Raw genomic sequence first — 13,624 nt, 5'->3', positions numbered from 1 at the left:
TGTGCCTTGCATATACAAGGTCCTGAGTTGTTTTCAAAAGCTTTATTTTGAGGCATGGACTGGTTATGGAGACCACTTGCCTTTGCTTCCTGAGTGCTGGGAAGGGTGCACCATCATGCTCAGCGAGACCCTGCTTTTGATTCTTAGCGCCACAAAACAGACAGGGCTGTCTCTCCAAACCCAAACTAAAGCAACAACAAAATACGGACCTGTGGCTGTTCTTGGCATGTACATCCGTGAGAACCTCTAATGACTGGTCCTTCCAGGTTCACCTGGGCTAGCTCAGAACACAGTCTCCGTAGCCTCCAGCCATGGCTGTGCCTGATGGAGAGAGAAGCGTGTGACTCTTCCCGCTCCTGTGGGGGTTCTTTAGAGAATGGCTTCATCACTTCATCACCATCCGAGGACTCTCATCCCCGCATCTTTTCTTTTTCTTTTAAATTTTTGTTTTTGTGTTTTCTTTTTCCTTCTTTCTTTTTTCTTCCCTTTCTTTTTTTAATGGTTTTTTGAGACAAGGTTTCTCTGTGTAGTCCTGGCTGTCCTGGATCTCGCTCTGTAGACCAAGCTGACCTCGAACTTATGGAGTTCCACCCGCCTCTGCCTCCTGAGTGCTGGGATTAAAGGTGTGTGCCACCATTGTCTGCCTAATTGCATGTATTCATTCTGTGTGTGTGTAGGGGGTACGCACAAGTCATGGTATACATGTGGAAGTGAGAAGATGGCTTTGAGAGTCAGTTCTGCTTATCATGTGGGTCCTGGGGATTGAACTCAGGTCTTGGCAGGAACACCATCCCCTGCTGAGTCAGCCCACTGGCACTGTACCTCATCAGTCTTTTGTGTATCCAACTCCATGAAAGTACCAGACTCCCAGAGAATGCAAGCTATCATGTGGTCTTTGGAAACAGGGCTCTGCCTTCTAGGCATCTGATCACCCTGGGCCTCAGTTTCCCCCTGAGTCATTACATACTAGCATGATGACAGTGAGAATTATCTGTGACGTCTGGGAGATTTAGTGATTCAGCAGTTAAGCCTCTGGCGTAGCAGCCTAGCAGAACGGCGCCTCCAGAGAGCACCTTCATCCTTCTGTGGGAAGATCCACGGCTCTGGGGTCACGTGGAGCTGGGTCTGCCCCTTTGCTCTGTCGCTGTCTGGCAGTGTGGCCTCCGCAGCGCCCTGCCCCGCCCCGCCCAGTCCGTCTGGAAGGTGGGGTGACTCTTCCTTCCTGGATAAGAGATGAGATTGGCAGTGGAAACCCCCCAGGAGCCTGGCACGCTCCACTTTCAGGGACAGTCAGTCGCCAGCTGGTGTCATGGCCCCTGTGGGTGATAGGTAAACAGGACTGTGCCCCCAGGGAGATAGGGGTTGGGTGAACAAGAGAAGTCCCAGGCTAGGAGTCATGGGATGCTCCCATAGTCAGTCCCTGCTTTTAGGATTCACCACAAAGGTGGGCAAGGAGGCCCCCACTCTGGTTCATTCTGTCAGAGAGGAGGGAGAAAGGACCAGAAAGGAGGTTCTGGGGGCTGGAGCTGGGTTGGTGGAGCGCTGGCCTAGCATGCATGAATTCCTGGGTCCAGTCCTCAGAACCACATAAACCAGGCATGGTGGGGCATGACTTAATCCCAGCACTTAGCTTTCGGAGGCAGGAGGATCTAGATGGTCTTTGGCCACAGAGGCAGTTCAAGGCCAGCAAGATGTCTCAGTGGATAAAGGTGCTCGCTACAAAGCCTAAGACCTGAGTTTGTTTGATCTCGAAAGTCCACATGGTGGAGAGAAAAGACCCCCCAAATTGTCCTCTGACTTCCATACTCATGGGGCACGAATCTGTCTCTGTCTCTCTCTCTCATACACACACACAATTCTAATTAATTAATTAACTAACTAATTAACTAATTAACAAGAAAGAGAAGCTGAAGGGATAGCTCATTGGTTAGAGCACTGCTCTTCCAGATGACCTGGGTTCCATTCCCAGCTCACATATTAGCTGGCTCATAACTGCCTATAACTCCAACTCCAGGGGATCTGATGCCCTCTTTTGGTCATTAAAGGAACTTGCACACATATCACACACACACACACACACACACACACACACACACACACACACCTAAATAAAAATAAATCTTTATGAAAAAGTGAACTCAGGAGGCTAAGGAGGATTGCTAGAAGTCTGAGGCTAGCCCAGGCCACATGGCAAGATTGCATCTCAGTTCCCTACACTCCCTCCACCCAAAGAACTACAGGCAGGGGTGGTGGCAGCCGGCAGCCGCCTGTAATCCCAGTGGCTTGGGAGGTGAGGTGGGAATAGACGGGGAGAGTCAGAGGCCAGCCTGGGCTACAGTGAGAACCTATGGAAGGGAAGAAATGAGTGGAGGGAGGGAGGGAGGGAGGGAGGGAGAGAGAGAGAGAGAGAGAGAGAGAGAGAGAGAGAGAGAGAGAGAGAGAGAGAGAGAGGATAGCTTTCCATGTCTGCCCAGGGAGCAAGTGGCTGAGTGGAAGATCAGATCCGGAAGAGACTGAGCACGCCTCCCTGGAGGTCAGTCTGGTCTTGCCTCCTTCCGCAGACTAGAACTCATTGGACTGTATACTCGCTCCTCCATCAGAGCCTGTGGGAGTGTGTCAAGGTTTCATCCCCAGAATTGGGCAAGGATCTGAGGATCCTTGAATTTCTGATCCCCCTCTCTAGTGCTGGGATAACAGGCTTGGGTGACCACAGCCAGTTCACGCAGGTGCTGGAGAGGGACCGTGATGCTGAACTAACTCCATTTCTGCAGCCTAGTGTGTCTGCTTAGTAAACCTGAGGAAATGTGTCTGCCATCAGTCTAGCCATTTTTTTTTTGAATGGGGCAAGCCTCCACCGTTGGATTAGGAGCCCCCTTTCCTTCCTTTAGATTTATGTTTATTTTACATGTATGAATGAGTGCTTTGCCTGCATCTACAAATATCCACCACATGTGTGCCCTTGGGGGCCAGGAGAGGGCACCAAATCCCCTGAAACTGGAGTTGTGGATGGTTGTGGGCTGCCATGTGGGTGCTGGGAATGGAACCTAGGTCCTCTTCAGGAGCAACAAGTGCTTTTAACTGCCAGTCCATCCTTCCAGTCCCAAGGAGCCCCCCTTCTTAATTTTGTGTTTTGAATAACATTTATTATTTATTTAGGGTCTGTGTGTGTCTGGGTATGCCTTGGAGCAAATGTGGAGGTCAGAGGACAACCTGTGGGGGTCCATTCTCTCCTTCCGCCATGTGGGGCCCACGGTTGGAATGTAGGTTCTGAGGCTCGAAGGCCAGCACTTTGGTCTGTTGAGTGATCTCCTGACCCCTCGCAACCCCCTTGGGAGACTTTACAGGAAGAAGAGGGAGCTATTTCCTAGCCGTCCACCTTTCTCCTGGAAGTCCGATGCCACTGTCTCCACCTTCCCCTAGAGCCCCAAAGTACAGAAGCCAAGGTTCCCCAGGCTTGGGAAAGCCAAGGTCACACAGAATTCTTCCTCCCCTGCACCTGGTGGGGGGGGTGGGGGTGGGGGTGGGAATCGGGGGATGGCAAACACTCTCATTGGCCTCTCTTTCTGAGGCAGTGCCGTGGGGTCTGCCCTGCCCTCCAACATATTCCTGTGAAGTTGGGACCAGTTTGGTGTGGCTGAATTACCTCGCTTCTGTGGACGCAGGGCTCTAGTGGACTTTCTTTGGCAGCCTCTCAGCCCAGCCGCCACAGGCCAGCTCCTCACCGGAGACACCGGATAGGGCATTGTGGACGGTAGGCATACTGCCGGGGTGGTGCTTGGCTTTGAGCTGGGTGAGAAGGAATGGCGAAGGGGAACCTTGTGAGCTTGAGTACTGTCCCACACTGCAGGAGGTGGCAGCTGAGGGCGCGAGGCTGTGCTTTTCCTCATCACTCAGTCTTGAACTTTTCACTTCCACCCTCTGTGTTTACATGGAATGTCACTGCCTTAAGTAACGTCAGGGAAAATTCAATCTTTTTATGTGTCTCTGATCCCAAATTATGATTTTTGTGGACTCCAGATGCACATTTGTTTGCAAAGATCTTGTCTCCTGACTATTCCAGAAGGCTGGGAATGGAGATTTGGAACGGTGGAAGATTCAAAGAAAAAATCCTGTTCAGAAATGTGGTTTGGCAATAGTGCACCTGCCTAGAATCCCCCAATGAGGGGCTGGGGTGTGGTTCAGTGGTAGAGCCCCTGCCTAGAATCCCCCAATGAGGGGCTGGGGGTATGGCTCAGTGGTAGAGCCCCTGCCTAGAATCCCCCAGTGAGGGGCTGGGTGTGTGGTTCAGTAGTAGAGCCCAGTGGTAGAGCCTCTGCCTAGAATCCCCCAGTGAGGGGCTGGGGTGTGGCTCAGTGGTAGAGCCCCTGCCTAGAATCCCCCAGTGAGGGGCTGGGGTGTGGCTCAGTGGTAGAGCCCCTGCCTAGAATCCCCCAGTGAGGGGCTGGGGGTGTGGCTCTGTTGCTGGAGGGCTTCTCTCCAGCTTCCACCAAGCCCCACAGTCCCATAATCCAAATATAAAATAATCACTCAGACACTTATAATACTTATAAACTGTATGGCCGTGGAAGGCTTCTTGCTAACTGTTCTTTTATCTTAAATTAACCCATTTTTATAAATCTGTACCTTGCCACGTGGCTGGTGGCTTACCGGCATCTTTACATGCTGCTTATCCTGGCGGTGGCTGCAGTGTCTCTCCCTCCTTCTTCCTGTTTCCCCAATTCTCCTTTCTCTTTGTCCCGCCTATACTTCCTGCCTGGTCACTGGCCATCAGTGTTTTATTTATATAGAGTGATATCCACAGCACTTCCCCTTTTCTTCTTTTTTTTAACAAGGAAGGTTTTAATTTTTTTTTTTTTTTTTTTTTTTTTTTTTTTTTTTTTGGTTTTTCGAGACAGGGTTTCTCTGTGTAGCTTTGCGCCTTTCCTGGAACTCACTTGGTAGCCCAGGCTGGCCTCGAACTCACAGAGATCCACCTGCCTCTGCCTCCCGAGTGCTGGGATTAAAGGCATGGGCCACCACCGCCTGGCAAGGTTTTAATTTTAACATAGTAAAATTACATATAACAAAACAATTATCGAGCAAGAATTACAGTTACAATATTAAAGAAGATGTCCTATCTATCTTATATTTGTGAGTTTAATGTTTTATATCTAACTTATCTTTTATCATAACTGAGGAAATTACAACTATCTAGTTTTCAACCACATCAAAGACCTGAGAAGGAACATAATGGTACCTGAGAAGTGGTAGATGGATGCAAGCAACTTTCAGGAATCTTGCAAGAGTAGACCAAGACAGATGGCAGCCTGGACAGTCACCTAATGTTTTTCAGCATTGTTGGTGCATTCAAATTGGCTACAGGCCTAGAGTATCTGACAGACCATTTTCAGAAGCAGGAATTTTGAAAGACCATCTTACCCTGTCTTGGCAGAGTACAGTGGTCGCTTTCCTTGTGTCCTGCTTGTCCAGAAAGGAGAGCATTGCATTTGAACTGTCAGCCATCAAGGCAAGGGCAGTTCTTTGCCCAGTAGGCCATTTTGTGCCAAAAAGACAAACTTCCAAATGGAAATGTCTTAGAAGCCCAACATTCTCTTGGGATCAATTGGTGCAGCCAGGAGCAATTGTGTCTCACGTCAACAGAATTCTAAGTTATTTAAATGCCATATTCTCTAGGTCTATGAAGTGTTTGAAGATTACCTATCTATCTGAAATATATCTATGTATACTTAGAAGACTTAACTAACATGGCTACAAATATGATTATCATAGATGACTAATTATTAATCTATTTTTTAATTATCTATTACAATTTTAAATGAGTTACATAAACATAATACCTCAAACAAGAATATAAATATATAAGCTGGGCGGTGGTGGCACACGCCTTTAATCCCAGCACTTGGGAGGCAGAGGCAGGCGGATCTCCGTGAGTTCGAGGCCAGCCTGGGCTACCAACTGAGTTCCAGGAAAGGCTCAAAGCTACACAGAGAAACCCTGTCTTGAAAAACCAGAAAATATATATATATATATATATATATATATATATATATATATATATATACAGTATAACAAAATTAACTTTAAGTTTGTATCAATAAACTAAAATTTATAACCAATGTAAAACATTTTAAACATAAACTAAAATCTATACCAATGTAAAACATTTTAAACAAGTTGTTCTTTAAAAGTAGGTTCATTAATCTACCCTTTTATCTTATAATCTCTATATCCTCCTATATATCTATATCATATCCCTTTTTCTTTTTTAGAAAGAGATCACATTTATAATCAACCTGTTTTAAATAAAAATATTGGTTTTTCTCTGTCCCACACCAGAGGGCTCTTCTGATTTGGGACACAAGAATCTCTTAACCATTTTTTTTTTTTAAGCAATATGTCTGGGTTTAGAGGGGGAGTGAGCCAATTCCACCTCTAAAGCCAGCTTGGTATATTTGGGAATTTGGGCGTAGCATCTCTTACTACTTCCTGCTGGAGGGGTGGTGCTGTATCTTATGGGGACACAAAGAAAATTTTAGGCCTATGGGGTAGTCCGTGAGGCTGTATTGTGTGAACCAGTTGCCTTGAAACCGCTCTGGATGTTGGATCATCTGGGCCATGGTGTCATCGGAGACCTTTCAAGGGCTCTTGGCTGGTGAAACCTGATGTATCTTAATCTGGAACAAATCAACAGCCTCTGGCTTTCTGTGGAAACAAAAGCAGAACCTCTTTTCCAAAGCAACATGTCCTTAAATCCAAATTTTGAAGTCAAGGTACCTTTAAAATATACATTTTGGCATAACTCAACAGCTTTTGTAATCAAGTGTTTTAAATTCAGTTATGAATATCAAAGAGAACATAATCCAGATTCTCTGTGTGGTAGCCATCTTTATGTGGCTTATTTTTTATATTACCTTGAGCCTATTGATTTAAACTGCACCATTTTAAGACTGAAATGGCGCTGTGGCTGCTGGCTCTGCCCATTTAAGCTTACCAACATGGAGTTTTCCACCAGTTCTGTGAGTCATCAACTCTCAGAAATAGTGGATCTAAGCTTTTATCAAAGCAGCGTGTAGCCCAGAAACCTTTTTTTTTTTTTAATACCAGTAAAGACTAAATCTACCAGTCGGTAGAGCATGAGACTCTTAATCTCAGGGTTGTGGGTTCGTGCCCCATGTTGGGCACCATTTGTTGCTGGAGGGCTTCTCTCCAGCTTCCACCAAGCCCCACAGTCCCACAATCCACATATAAAATAATCACTTAGACGCTTATAATACTTATAAACTGTATGGCCGTGGCAGGCTTCTTGCTAACTGTTCTTTTATCTTAAATTAACCCATTTTTATAAATCTGTACCTTGCCACGTGGCTGGTGGCTTACCGGCATCTTTACATGCTGCTTGTCCTGGCGGTGGCTGCAGTGTCTCTCCCTCCTTCTTCCTGTTTCCCCAATTCTCCTTTCTCTTTGTCCCGCCTATACTTCCTGCCTGGTCACTGGCCATCAGTGTTTTATTTATATAGAGTGATATCCACAGCATGGCTCAGTGGTAGATCCCTGTCTAGAATCCCCCAGTGAGGGGCTGGGGGTGTGGTTCAGTGGTAGAGCCCCTGTCTAGAATCCCCCAGTGAGGGGCTGGAGGTGTGGCTCAGTGGTAGAGCCCCTGCCTAGAATCCCCCAGTGAGGGGCTGGAGTGTGGCTCAGTGGTAGAGCCCCTGCCTAGAATCCCCCAGTGAGGGGCTGGGGTGTGGCTCAGTGGTAGTGCCCCTGCCTAGAATCCCCCAGTGAGGGGCTGGGGTGTGGCTCAGTGGAAGAGTCTCTGACTAGAATCCCCCAGTGAGGGGCTGGGGTGTGGCTCAGTGGAAGAATGCTTGCTTAGAATCCACCAGTGCGGTGATTGTTCACAGTCCTGTGTAACAACCTAAGTACTGAAAGAAAAAAGGTAAAATACAACTCAGAGGTTTCATCTGATTAAAATGAGATATCCCAAGCCACATTTACCACACTTGGCTGGGATCAGAGCGCCACTCAGCCCTCACCAAAGAAGCTTCTAATTGCAGTAGATGTGAGCTACCACAGAGACTCACAACTGGTCTACGTGTGGAGCCTGAGAGACCTTAGAACACTGACTCCTAATGGCTTGTGTGTCTTCATCCACCCCTCCCCTCAAGGCTCAGGGAAGCTATGCAGAAGAGGAGGCAGACAGATTCTAAGAGCCAGAGGTGGTGGATGACTCCAAGGATGTAGCGTTTTCAGACACAACAGCGCTGTGCATGCTCACACAAGACCTGCACAGGTTTAAACCAGATAAAAGCTCAGCATTGAGAAGACGACATGGACACCAAATCCCACCCCTGTTTGATCCCTGCTGGGAGAGGGAAGATCAGTTTTCTCCAGTGGACTGTCACTGGGTTTATCAACCGTCCTTCAGGCAGGCTCCATGCCCGGGAGTAGTTGACTAACACAAATGGACTCCGTGTTTTTTGTTTTGTGGGTTTTTTGTTTTATTTTTCACTTTCTTGTCTCATTGGGTTTTTGTTGTTGTTGTCTTGAGAGAAAGAGAAGATGAAGCTGGGTGGGTGGGGAGGAGGGGGGATCTGAGGGGCTGGGAAAGGGAAAACGATATGACCTAAACATAGTATATGAAAACCAATTTTTAATTAAAAAATATTTTAGTAGCCAGGCAGTGGTGGCGCACGCCTTTAATCCCAGCACTCTGGAGGCAGAGGCAGGAGGATCTCTGTGAGTTTGAGGCCAGCCTGGTCTACAGAGCGAGTTCCAGGACAGCCAGGGCTACACAGAGAAACCCTGTCTCGAAACAACAAAGCCTCCAAATTATTAAAGTAGACAAATATTTTTAATGCAGCATAACTACTTCACAAAATATGATAAGGACAATCAGTTTAGAATCGGGGTTGCCTACTTTGGTGAGGCCCCACAGTCCCCCTCCAAGCCCCAGGCTCCCTCCTCACCAGGCAACCTGTCTTTTGCGCCTAACCACTGGGCCACCTCTCCAGCCCCCAGGTTCCTCATTTTCTGTCATTGGTTAATGAATCCTTTTTCACTGCAGGGGAGCATCCTTACACAGACATACTGATATCCATTGGTCCATTTATTTTATTTATTTTTTATTTTTGCTGGTGGCCTTATGGTTCGATTCTAGTCCCTGGCTTTTGACCAGGGCTGTGTTGGTTTCCTGGAGTCCACACAGTTTTTAAAGGATATTCTTTATTTGGGCACACCGGTGTGTCTGTGGGCAAGTGTGGTCTATGGCCCTCATATGGCGGTCAGAGGACAATGGGTGGGAGTTGGTCTCTTCCCCCACCTTGTGGGTCCTGGAGACTGCACTCAGGTCGTCACTTGTACCCGTGAACCCTCTGAGTGCCACGCTGTCAAGCGACTGACTGATCTGCCAGTGTTCTCATGGGGTGGAGTCAGGCTCTGCTTTGATCTCCAGTGTCTGCTGGGACTTCTCATTGCTTCACATCCTTGCTAGCTCTGGCTCCTTCAGATAGGTCTGTGAGTCATCTTAGTATTGGTGTATGAGTGTGTGTGTCAGAATTTTCCCACAGGTATAAGGAGCGTTTCCTAGATCACTGAGGGCATTGACACCTTTTCCAGTATGTCCAGTTAAACCAAAGCCAACAGGAAGCTGGGCAATAGGAAGTGAATTTAGAGCCTTGGAAATAGTAGGCAGGGGCTCTACCACTGAGCCACACCCCAGCCCCTCACTGGGGGATTCTAGGCAGGGGCTCTACCACTGAGCCACACCCCAGCCCCTCACTGGGGGATTCTAGGCAGGGGCTCTACCACTGAGCCACACCCCAGCCCCTCACTGGGGGATTCTAGGCAGGGGCTCTACCACTGAGCCACACCCCAGCCCCTCACTGGGGGATTCTAGGCAGGGGCTCCACCACTGAGCCATGCTTCCCATCTGCACCATGACTCCCCATGCAATCACAGCGTTCTATGGACCCTGCATTTTGGAATCCACTCGTTTGTCCTCATCCTGTTTTGTTCTGAGTAGTAAGTGCAGTGGAGAGCAAAACCCTGGCACAGAGGGAACCCTGGCGCAGAGGGAACCATGGAGCAGAGGCTTCCCCACACCAGCACTCCTGCCCACTCTGAGTGCCTATCTAAGTATCTGAGGCTAGTCCTTAACACCTGAAAGAAAGCGGAGACACTGGATGCTGGAATCCATGTAACCAGAAGTCTGGGAGTCTGGAATTCTTTGTCTTAAGAATGTCTTCAAGCCGGGCGGTGGTGGCGCACGCCTTTAATCCCAGCACTCGGGAGGCAGAGCCAGGCGGATCTTTGTGAGTTCGAGGCCAGCCTGGTCTACAGAGTAAGATCCAGGAAAGGCGCAAAGCTACACAGAGAAACCCTGTCTCGAAAAACCAAAAACCAAAAACCAAAAACCAAAACAAACAACAAAAAACAAACAAACAAAACAAAACAAAACAAAACAAAAGAAAAAGAATGTCTTCTGCAGGGCTGGAGAAATGGCTCGTTGGTTAAGAGTGAGGATGGCATAGAACTAGAGTTGGATTTCCAGCACCGCCTTCAGGCAGTTCACATCTGTAACTCCAGCTCCAGGGGATGCAATGCCCTCTTCTGGCCTTTGTTGACACTCTGCTTACACGCGCCAATCCACACACAGAGATACTAGTACATATACTAAATCTTATTTTTTTTAAAAAAAAAAAAATTGGGCTTGGCCAGGTGCAGTGGTACAGGTCTGCTATCCCAGTGACCCCAAAGGCTGAGTATCAAAATGGTCAAGGTCTGCCTGGGCTACAGAGTAAGATCCTATTCTAAATTAGAATTAATGAAGAAAGCCCATGCCTAGAATCCCCCAGTGAGGGGCTAGGGGTGTGGCTCAGTGGTAGAGCCCCTGCCTAGAATCCCCCAGTGAGGGGCTGGGGGTGTGGTTCAGTGGTAGAGCCCCTACCTAGAATCCCCCAGTGAGGGGTTGGGGTGTGGCTCAGTGGTAGAGCCCCTGCCTAGAATCCCCCAGTGAGGGGCTGGGGGTGTGGTTCAGTGGTAGAGCCCCTACCTAGAATCCCCCAGTGAGGGGCTGGGGTGTGGCTCAGTGGTAGAGCCACTGCCTAGAATCCCCCAGAGGCTGGGGTGTGGCTTCATGCTTAGTGTAATGGAGGCCCTGAGTTTCTTCCCTAACATTGAAAAATCAGAAAAAAAAAAAAAAATCCCAAATAGGAAGGAATGACCCAGTTTCCTTGTGTGTGAGCATCAGACTCACCGTGATCTTGAACTTGAGAAGCAAGGAAACTGCATGGGTCTGGTCTCCTAGACGGACATGGGGCCTGGGAAATGAGGGGGCAGGCTGGACTTCCGGTCTACCTTCCTCCTGTGCTGTATCTACTATTGCTTCCACTCTCCTTCCAGAGTCCTTCCCATTCCTGGCCTCACCCTCCTGGCCCCTGCCTGCCTCGGCTTCCCTGCCCACATGGATGGATTCCATGGCAGCCGCTCTGGCCTGGCCAGGCAGCAGGAGAAGGCGGGGGCTTCCATCAGCAGTGAAGCACCAGGCACCTCCTCCCTCTGCGGGGTCCCCATCGCCCACCCACTCACACCCATTCACCTCAGCTTCCAAACCACAGGCGAGTGTGGGGCTCAGTCCATAGCGTGGGCCTCGCATGTACGAAGCCCTGGATCCCGCCCCCAGCACCCCGTGAACCTGGTGTGGCAGCGCTAGCCTATAATCCCAGCTCTTGAGGTCGCTGGAGGATCAGGAGTTCAAGGTCATCCTTGGCTACGTAGGTAGTTTGAATCCAGCTTTGGCTATAGTAGACCCTGTCTCAAACAAAGCCAGACAATGCTGGGTGGTGGTGGTGGTGGCGGCGGCGGCGGCGGCGGCGGCGGCGGCGGCGGCGCACGCCTTTGATCCCAGCACTAGGGAGGCAGAGGCAGGAATTAGAGGCCAGCCTGGTCTATAGAGTGAGTTCCAGAACAGTCAGGATTACCCTATCTTGAATCACGCCCCTCCCCACCACAAAACAAAATAAAACAAACAAACAAACAAAACAACAGAGACGTAGACTGTGACTGACTAAAGAAACCTTTCTAAGCACCTGCCGTTAACTAGGCCCAGGAGATGGCCCGGTGGGTAAAGATGCTGGCCACCACGGCTAAGGGTCTGAGTTTGAGAATACATTCCCTCCAGCTGTCTTCTGACCTCTTCCACCCATTACATAAAGGTTTTTAAAAACTTCCCCAAGCAACAGCACACAATAATTCTTTTTGTGTTTGTTTTTTAGAGACAGGGTTTCTCTGTGTAGCCCTGGCCATCCTGGAATTCACTCTGTAGACCAGGCTGGCCTCGAACTCACAGAGATCAGCCTGCCTCTGTCTCCTGAGTCCTGGGATATTTTTTTTTTTTTTTTTGAGACAGGGTCTTATCATGTAGCTCTGACTGGGCTGCCCTGGAACTCACTGTAGACCAGGCCGACCTTGAATTCTCAGAGATCCACCTGTCTCTGAACAGTTGCTAGGATTAAAGCCATGTGCCATCGTGCTTGGTTTACAAAGGAACACTCTTAAGTGTGGCCTATAGACACCCTGTGTGACCCAGGGATGGCTCTACTCAATTTCCCAGGTCACCAAAGGAGTATCGGGTTGAAAGGAAGCAGCTGGGGCCTGGCGGTGCCGGGTGCGGGCCCCACCCCCCGCAACAGGCGTCGTTGGCACACGCTGGGCTTTGTGGCCAGTTCCACCCTAAGAGCTCACAAGGCTCCTCTGTTTGGTTTGGACATATGTCCTGGGCAGATCTGCAGGGACACTCCAGGTGTCAGCATTACCCTCCCTGCTTGGCCAAGGTTCAGCGAGCTAAAGATGTATTGAAAGGTCACACAGTCCCGAAGGGAGGAGATTTGACATATCAACTCCGGGGCTGGGGCTCAGTGTAGCGTGGTTGTGTGTCTCTCCGGACTCCAGACCCTGTGAATGAAAATATAATAAAAGTTGATAAGGAGATGTAAATATAAGTGAACTTGAGCTGGACACAGTGAGGCACGGCGGTGATCCCAGAAGTCGAGAGACTAGCCTTGGCCACACAGTGAGTTTGGGTTCAGAAAACCCCAAACAGGGCTGGGATGTGGTGCATAGGTAGAGTGCTCACCTGGACATGTAACTCGGGGAGTTTAATCCCCAGCACCCCAAGAAACAACGTGGTGGTGCACACTTCCAGTGCCAACACTGGAGAAGCAGGAGGGTCATGGGTTCAAGGTTACCCTTGACAATGTAGCAAGTTTGAGGCCAGCGTGGACTACATGAGACTCCGTGTCTAAAATAATGATAACAACAACAACAACAACAACAATAATAATAATAATAATAAACTAAACTGAAACAATAGCAACAAACTGGAATTCAGTGGCACACGCCTTTAATCCCAGCACTTGGGAGGCAGAGGCAAATGGATCACTATGAGTTTGAGGCCAGCTTGGTCTACAGAGTGAGTTCCAGGACAGCCAGGGCTACACAGAGAAACCCTGTCTTGAAACACCAAAAAAAAAAAAAAAAAAGAGGAAGATTAAAAAGAGAAGAGAAGGCTAAAGAGCCATGGGAAGAGAAAGAAAGGAGCCCCTCATGTCCCCTCAGGTCTTTGAAC

Source organism: Peromyscus leucopus, chromosome 1, assembly GCF_004664715.2.
Source record: "Peromyscus leucopus breed LL Stock chromosome 1, UCI_PerLeu_2.1, whole genome shotgun sequence".
NCBI lineage: Eukaryota > Metazoa > Chordata > Mammalia > Rodentia > Cricetidae > Peromyscus > Peromyscus leucopus.
This window is presented reverse-complemented; position numbering follows the sequence as displayed.